General features: G+C 34.5%; 4 non-coding genes across 4 annotated transcripts; all 4 read left to right on the forward strand.

Moving 5' to 3' along the window:
• The first annotated feature begins 3,567 nt into the window (after window positions 1–3,567).
• LOC121209059 (small nucleolar RNA R71) lies at window positions 3,568–3,673 on the forward strand. The gene has a single exon (XR_005904176.1). It is a non-coding gene; the product is annotated as a small nucleolar RNA R71 (small nucleolar RNA).
• An 825-nt stretch (window positions 3,674–4,498) lies between these two features.
• LOC121208985 (small nucleolar RNA R71) lies at window positions 4,499–4,604 on the forward strand. Its single transcript, XR_005904104.1, has one exon. It is a non-coding gene; the product is annotated as a small nucleolar RNA R71 (small nucleolar RNA).
• An 827-nt stretch (window positions 4,605–5,431) lies between these two features.
• On the forward strand, window positions 5,432–5,534 carry LOC121209185 (small nucleolar RNA R71). The gene has a single exon (XR_005904302.1). It is a non-coding gene; the product is annotated as a small nucleolar RNA R71 (small nucleolar RNA).
• Window positions 5,535–6,361: 827 nt separating this feature from the next.
• Window positions 6,362–6,467, forward strand: LOC121208986 (small nucleolar RNA R71). The gene has a single exon (XR_005904105.1). It is a non-coding gene; the product is annotated as a small nucleolar RNA R71 (small nucleolar RNA).
• Window positions 6,468–8,604: the final 2,137 nt, after the last annotated feature.

An 8,604-nucleotide genomic window follows, 5' to 3' on the forward strand; every position in this document is an offset into this window, starting at 1 on the left:
TTGAGTGGATGTGATAGGGGAGTTATTCTATACTTTTTGGAATGATTACCTAACATGAACGTATGCTTAATAGTCGGTAAGTTTACTTTCCCCGTTACCGAACTTACTAAGCATGTAAATGCTTACCCCCTTTCTTTCCCCTTGTTTTTCAGAGCTCGTGGACTCGTGAAGATTGGAAGATGGTTGGAGCATTGTCAACATTATCAACTTGTCTTATTTTGGTATATTGAAACCTTCATTTTTATGATAATGGCATGTATAGGTTACTTCGTCATTTTGGTTATATGTGTCATTTGGCTAGCCAAAGTAAGGGCTTGAATGATATGTCTATTCATTTTGTATATGGCCATGAGATATGGCTCATTTGATGTAGATTGTGACCTTAATAATTGTGCAAGTTTGTGCTTAAATGTTTTATGTGATGGTTAATGGGATATACTATGAATGAATATATAGAATGTGGCCAAAGTGCATGGAGATGTAATAGATCATAATTGGCATGAATTAGATAATTGGCCAAGTACGAATGTGAATGTTGAAATGGTAACCCTAACACAAATAGGGTGGTACAACATAGGCTAAAAGAAATATATAAGCATACATTTTTATCATGTCCAACACCATTGGAGTTGCAAGTGTGCATGGGTGATCAAAGGCTTGAAAAATAGCCTCTAATAAGGTCCATATGGGTAGACACACGGGCGTGTGTTTAGGCCGTGTGTGACACATGGACAGCCCCATGGGCGTGTGCTCGACCGTGTGAAAACCCCTGTAGGTTGAAATGAAAAATAAATTTTCAAATAATTTCACACGGCTGAAGGACACAGGCATGTCCCAAGCACACGTGCGTGTGCATTGTCTCCACACGGGAGTGTGATACTTAAACATGAAATTTTTCTAAAATTTTCTTTGGTTCTCGGTTTAGTCTCGGACCAACTTTAATGCATGTTTTGGACCTCGTAGGTCCATAATAGGGACAAAATGATTTTGTATGATTGGTTTTAATTTGAAAAATAAATTTTACAACCCGTATTCTCAGAATGTTCATGTTTTTGTATGGTAATACCTTGTACCATGTACCTTGTCCCAGTCTCGGGTACGAGTAAGGGGTGTTACACATGAAACAATAATAATCCTGACCCACAAGTTTATCCAACATCTGGTCTATGAACAGTAGTGGGAAATGGTCCTTTCTAGTTGCTTTGTTTAATGTTTTGTAATCTACACAAATTTGCCAACCCGTAACTGTCCTTGTTGGAGTCAGCTTGTTATTTTCATTCTCCATAATTATGATCCCCCCTTCTTTTTTTTGTATGAATTGAACTAGACTCACCATGAGCTGTCAGAGATGGGGTAAATGATTTCCACATCTAACCATTTAATAATCTCATTCCTGACTACCTCCTTCATAATCAGGTCTAGTCTTCTTTTTCTATCAATCGAGGCCTTCTCACTATTTCTAGTAGGATTTTATGCCTGCATAGAGACAAACTAATACCTCGAATATCAACTATAGCCTACCCGATTACCTTTTTAAACTTCTCCAGAACATCAATCAAATTTTTCTCTTGACTTTCAGTTAACTCAGTTGAAATTATAACAAGCAAAGTAGAAAAGTTACCCAAATGAACATATTTCAAATGGGATGGAAGTAACTTTAACTCTAATTTGGGTGGTTCTTCAATTTATGCCTTAGGTTGTGTGTATTCATTAGATGCTAACCCTGATTATTCGAATTGAGATTGTGGAATGAATCCTTTTGAATTGGCTTCCAACAAGGCCAGATATTCCTCTTTTTCATTGTCTTTTGGTGGATCGGACACTAAGACACGTTTCAACAGATCATCTACAGAATTGAATTTCCATTTTGTAGAAACCAATGATTCTATCTCAGCCATTGCGGAATATTCTTCAACTGCATCAAGAAATCTCATAACTTTAAATACATTAAAGGTTGTTCGATCATCTTGAACTTGCATGGTGAGTTCGCCTTTTTACACATCAATTAACATTCTATTTGTTGCCAAGAAAGTCCTTCCCAGGATGATTTGATACTTCTTTATCTCCTTCAAAATCCAAGATAATGAAGCCAGCTAGAAATATAAATTTATCAGCACATACCAGTACATCTTCGATCTTCCCTTTAGGATGTGTTAATGATCCGTTTTCCAGTTGAAGTGTACCCGTCATCGGTCTAACTTCACCAATACCCAATTGTCTAAATATGGACTTGGGTATCAAGTTAATACTTGCTCACAAATCTCATAGATTCATTCAACAATAGGATTCTCCAATGTTACAAGGTATGGTAAAACTCTCGATATCTTACATTTTTAGGGGCATCTTGTTTTGTAGGAATGCACTACACTCCTTTGTTAATGCCATTGTCTCAAATTCCCCAAATCTTTTCTTTTTGGAGAGAATATCCTTCATGAATTTGACATAGTTCAATATTTGCTTAGAGCTTCCACCAATGGTATATTGGTGTGAAGTTTAAGAATGTCCAAGAACATTTTAAATTGGACCTCTTGCTTCTGCTATTGGAGTCTTTGAGGATAAGGAGTAGGTGGAATCTTAGCTTTAATTGGACAGCTCTTCTACAGTAATGGTTCTACATTAGTCATAGATGTTAAACTTTTAAGAATAACTTGTTGTGACAATGCCTCATTAGGAGTCACGGAATCTGAGTTCTGTAAAGTGGGATTTTAATCATTCAGTTGATCTTCCTCTTTGTTCTAAGCAACAGCAGGCTTATCTTCAAGTTCAACAACTTTAGCTTCCAACATCTTTCCACTCCTCAAGGTGACAACTTTGCAATGCTCTTTGCTTGCACTTCTTGGATTTTTAGTGTCGCTTTGCAAAGCACCTTAGGGTTTGCTTTGGAGTTCATTGGCTAACTATCCCATCTAGTTTTCCAAATTTCTAAAAGTTGCATCATTATTTTCCGTATATGCTTTCATTAAGTTATCCAGATTGTTAGAAGATTCGACTTGCGAAGGTTTCTGAATTTGTTGGGAAAATATTTACGGGTGATTTGATTGGGATTGCATATAAGAGTTTCTAGGACAAGTGCCTTGATTACTCCACAAGAAATTTAGATGATTGTTCTATGAAGGATTGTAGAAATTTGACTATGATCCTGGGCCACTTCTATTCTGATTTTGGTTTCCCATGTAGTAGATGGATTCTGGATTTGATTGGCAATTTTCAAACATATGATTGTCTCCATAGTACACACATGAAATGTTCTCAAATTGGCTTGGCTACTAACCTGTCATGTTAGTATTGAAGCCATTTACAATAATGTTTTTAAGCATGGAAGACATAAACGATACATAGGTTGCCAGCAAAGTAAGTACATAAACTTCATGTACTCCTGCCACTCTTCTTCTTGTAGTTATTCGATTATTCGTCCACTAATAATTGTTGCTAGAAATTCTTTCAAGAACTTTGTAAGCTTCATTGTAACACTTAGAAAGAAAAGCTTCATTTGCAAAAGCATCTACCACCATTTTTGTATGTGCATTAAAACCATTGTAGAAAGTCTCCAATTGAATGTAATGTAGTAAACTATGGTGAGGGCACTTCGTAATAAATCATTTAGTCGCTCTCATGCCTCATATAGAGATTCATCATCAAGTTGCTGGATTGTAATGATCTCATTCTGAAGCTTGGCATTTTTATTAGGAGGAAAATATTTCATTAAGAATCGTTCAACCAATTCTTGCTATGTGGTTATGGAGTCGGGTGGTAAGGAATTCAACCATGCTCACGCTCTATCTCTCAATAAGTATTGGAATAACTCCAATCTCAAAGCATCATTGGTCACTCCGACCAATTTGAAGGAGTCCCTTACTTCTATAAATAAGCGAAGATGAAGGTGTAGATCTTTACTAGGCATCCCACTAAATTGGTCCACCGTTTGAAGCATTTGGAACATCACTGGCTTTAATTCGAACTACGGTGCATCAATTTTGGGTCTCACAATTCTTGGATTAAGTTCATTGAAAAGAGGAATAGCATATTGGCATATGACACGGTCTCTGTCATTAGTAACAATGACTGGATTTTGAGCATTAACAGCTTCATCTCTTTGATCTTGTTGTGCAAGATTCATTTTTGTAGCTTGTCAATGAGCTACTTGTTCCCTTTTTCTTTGTCTAAAGGTGTGCTCAATTTTAGGATTAATTGGAAGTAGATTGATAATTCAGTTTATGTTCATAAACACCTAACAAAGATCACAGAAACAACTAAATTTAAAAAAAAAACAAATAAGTAAATCAATTGAAAAATAATTAACATGTACTCCTGCCACTCTTCTTCTTGTAGTTATTCGATTATTCGTCCACTAATAATTGTTGCTAGAAATTCTTTCAAGAACTTTGTAAGCTTCATTGTAACACTTAGAAAGAAAGCTTCATTTGCAAAAGCATCTACTACCATTTTTGTATGTGCATTAAAACCATTGTAGAAAGTCTCCAATTGAATGTAATGTAGTAAACTATGGTGAGGGCACTTCGTAATAAATCATTTAATCGCTCTCATGCCTCATATAGAGATTCATCATCAAGTTGCTGGATTGTAATGATCTCATTCTGAAGCTTGGCATTTTTATTAGGAGGAAAATATTTCATTAAGAATCGTTCAACCAATTCTTGCCATGTGGTTATGGAGTCGGGTGGTAAGGAATTCAACCATGCTCACGCTCTATCTCTCAATAAGTATTGGAATAACTCCAATCTCAAAGCATCATTGGTCACTCCGACCAATTTGAAGGAGTCCCTTACTTCTATAAATAAGCGAAGATGAAGGTGTAGATCTTTACTAGGCATCCCACTAAATTGGTCCACCGTTTGAAGCATTTGGAACATCGCTGGCTTTAATTCGAACTACGGTGCATCAATTTTGGGTCTCACAATTCTTGGATTAAGTTCATTGAAAAGAGGAATAGCATATTGGCATATGACACGGTCTCTGTCATTAGTAACAATGACTGGATTTTGAGCATTAACAGCTTCATCTCTTTGATCTTGTTGTGCAAGATTCATTTTTGTTGCTTGTCAATGAGCTACTTGTTCCCTTTTTCTTTGTCTAAAGGTGTGCTCAATTTTAGGATTAATTGGAAGTAGATTGATAATTCAGTTTATGTTCATAAACACCTAACAAAGATCACAGAAACAACTAAATTTAAAAAAAAAACAAATAAGTAAATCAATTGAAAAATAATTAACATGTACTCCTGCCACTCTTCTTCTTGTAGTTATTCGATTACTCGTCCACTAATAATTGTTGCTAGAAATTCTTTCAAGAACTTTGTAAGCTTCATTGTAACACTTAGAAAGAAAAGCTTCATTTGAAAAAGCATCTACCACCATTTTTGTATGTGCATTAAAACCATTGTAGAAAGTCTCCAATTGAATGTAATGTAGTAAACATGGTGAGGGCACTTCGTAATAAATCATTTAATCGCTCTCATGCCTCATATAGAGATTCATCATCAAGTTGCTGGATTGTAATGATCTCATTCTGAAGCTTGGCATTTTTATTAGGAGGAAAATATTTCATTAAGAATCGTTCAACCAATTCTTGCCATGTGGTTATGGAGTCGGGTGGTAAGGAATTCAACCATGCTCACGCTCTATCTCTCAATAAGTATTGGAATAACTCCAATCTCAAAGCATCATTGGTCACTCCGACCAATTTGAAGGAGTCCCTTACTTCTATAAATAAGCGAAGATGAAGGGGTAGATCTTTACTAGGCATCCCACTAAATTGGTCCACCGTTTGAAGCATTTGGAACATCGCTGGCTTTAATTCGAACTACGGTGCATCAATTTTGGGTCTCACAATTCTTGGATTAAGTTCATTGAAAAGAGGAATAGCATATTGGCATATGACACGGTCTCTGTCATTAGTAACAATGACTGGATTTTGAGCATTAACAGCTTCATCTCTTTGATCTTGTTGTGCAAGATTCATTTTTGTAGCTTGTCAATGAGCTACTTGTTCCCTTTTTCTTTGTCTAAAGGTGTGCTCAATTTTAGGATTAATTGGAAGTAGATTGATAATTCAGTTTATGTTCATAAACACCTAACAAAGATCACAGAAACAACTAAATTTAAAAAAAAAACAAATAAGTAAATCAATTGAAAAATAATTAACATGTACTCCTGCCACTCTTCTTCTTGTAGTTATTCGATTATTCGTCCACTAATAATTGTTGCTAGAAATTCTTTCAAGAACTTTGTAAGCTTCATTGTAACACTTAGAAAGAAAAGCGTCATTTGCAAAAGCATCTACCACCATTTTTGTATGTGCATTAAAACCATTGTAGAAAGTCTCCAATTGAATGTAATGTAGTAAACTATGGTGAGGGCACTTCGTAATAAATCATTTAATCGCTCTCATGCCTCATATAGAGATTCATCATCAAGTTGCTGGATTGTAATGATCTCATTCTGAAGCTTGGCATTTTTATTAAGAGGAAAATATTTCATTAAGAATCGTTCAACCAATTCTTGCCATGTGGTTATGGAGTCGGGTGGTAAGGAATTCAACCATGCTCACGCTCTATCTCTCAATAAGTATTGGAATAACTCCAATCTCAAAGCATCATTGGTCACTCCGACCAATTTGAAGGAGTCCCTTACTTCTATAAATAAGCGAAGATGAAGGTGTAGATCTTTACTAGGCATCCCACTAAATTGGTCCACTGTTTGAAGCATTTGGAACATCGCTGGCTTTAATTCGAACTACGGTGCATCAATTTTGGGTCTCATAATTCTTGGATTAAGTTCATTGAAAAGAGGAATAGCATATTGGCATATGATACGGTCTCTGTCATTAGTAACAATGACTGGATTTTGAGCATTAACAGCTTCATCTCTTTGATCTTGTTGTGCAAGATTCATTTTTGTAGCTTGTCAATGAGCTACTTGTTCCCTTTTTCTTTGTCTAAAGGTGTGCTCAATTTTAGGATTAATTGGAAGTAGATTGATAATTCAGTTTATGTTCATAAACACCTAACAAAGATCACAGAAACAACTAAATTTAAAAAAAAAACAAATAAGTAAATCAATTGAAAAATAATTAATTTCACAATTAATGATTAAATAGTCCTTGGCAATGGTGACAAAAACTTGTTCACAAGATTATCGAATAATGTGCAAGTGTACACAATCGTCAATAAGAAATAAAGTAGTTAGTAGAAAGTTATCGTCTCCATATGGACTGTATATGTAAGTCAATAGTTGCACAATTAATAATTGGCAAGTTGGTGATGAAGAATAATGATAGTGAAATGAGTTAACTATCTAGTTTGATTAAAATTCACTAAGTATAAAAATATAAACACAGAATAAAAGATAACAAATACTAACACAAATTTCAATCATAATGGCATGAAATGCTATATTGATTACTTTCCCATAACTTATAATTATTAAAAACAATGCTTAAGGATGTTATGGTGGTCCCATGATTTAAAACCAAATTCTACAAGTAGTAAGCTGCTCGTAAATGTCTAACCTTTTAGTTTCTTTTACACATGTCTATGTCTAATCTACTTTAAGTTTTCATATTCAGGCATCTTACCTAAATGTTGTGCAAGGTAACAATATTTCTCGATATTAACACTAATCTAATTGTTAAGAAATCAAACATGCACCATTCAAGTAGTGTGTCCATTAATTATCATCTTCAGATCAATATATTAATTCATAAACTTACTCATGTTAGTGATGCATAAACAAGCATGAGCATGATAATACTTGAATGAGTAAAACAATCAAATGCATTAATAACTAAACTAAAGAATCGTAAGTAATCTAGCATTAACAAAATTAATTCATCATAATTAAATTAAAAGAAAAAGAACATGTGACACCTTATACCCTACCCAATTGTTGGATCTAAATATAAAATGTCACATTTCATTGTCGAAGCAACTCACTTTTCCATTTTATCTTTTTTTTAAAGGAAACATAGTGGTAAAATTATTTTACAAAAATTTCGACAATATTTTTTCCTATTTTATGTAAAACCCCTGTAAAAATTTAGATTTCACAATGTAATCACATTTAATTCATCTCCCAAATCAATTTCCCACACTTCGATTACTCAAAACATACCAATAAACTAGATTTCTATGCTTTACTATTTCATCGAAAACATTAGTTATAAAGTACTACAATTCAATAATTCTAGATGAGCTTATCATGCCACAAACTTTCAAATATTACAAAAACATTCAAGATATCACTCTTTTGATCTCATAATTTCTCTCATCAGGAGTGTTTTCTGTTGAATTATTGAAATATAGATGGATACGCAAGTAGTACACACTAGGTTTACAATTCAATAATATGTCAATTCATGTCCAGGGATACTCATTAGGGCACATAATCAGAAAGCACACTCTCGAGCCACATATCAGGATGCTCAAATGAACCATGTAACAGGACACTTATCCGGGCTAAACAGGAAACTCATAAGAGTTTTTAATCAGGTAGCTCATAAAGCTTAACAGATAACTCCGAAAAGTTAATATAGATAAGGTAACAGGGAGTTCAAGTGAGCCATATCAGGAAGCCCATAAGAGTTTAT

Source organism: Gossypium hirsutum, chromosome A10, assembly GCF_007990345.1.
Source record: "Gossypium hirsutum isolate 1008001.06 chromosome A10, Gossypium_hirsutum_v2.1, whole genome shotgun sequence".
NCBI lineage: Eukaryota > Viridiplantae > Streptophyta > Magnoliopsida > Malvales > Malvaceae > Gossypium > Gossypium hirsutum.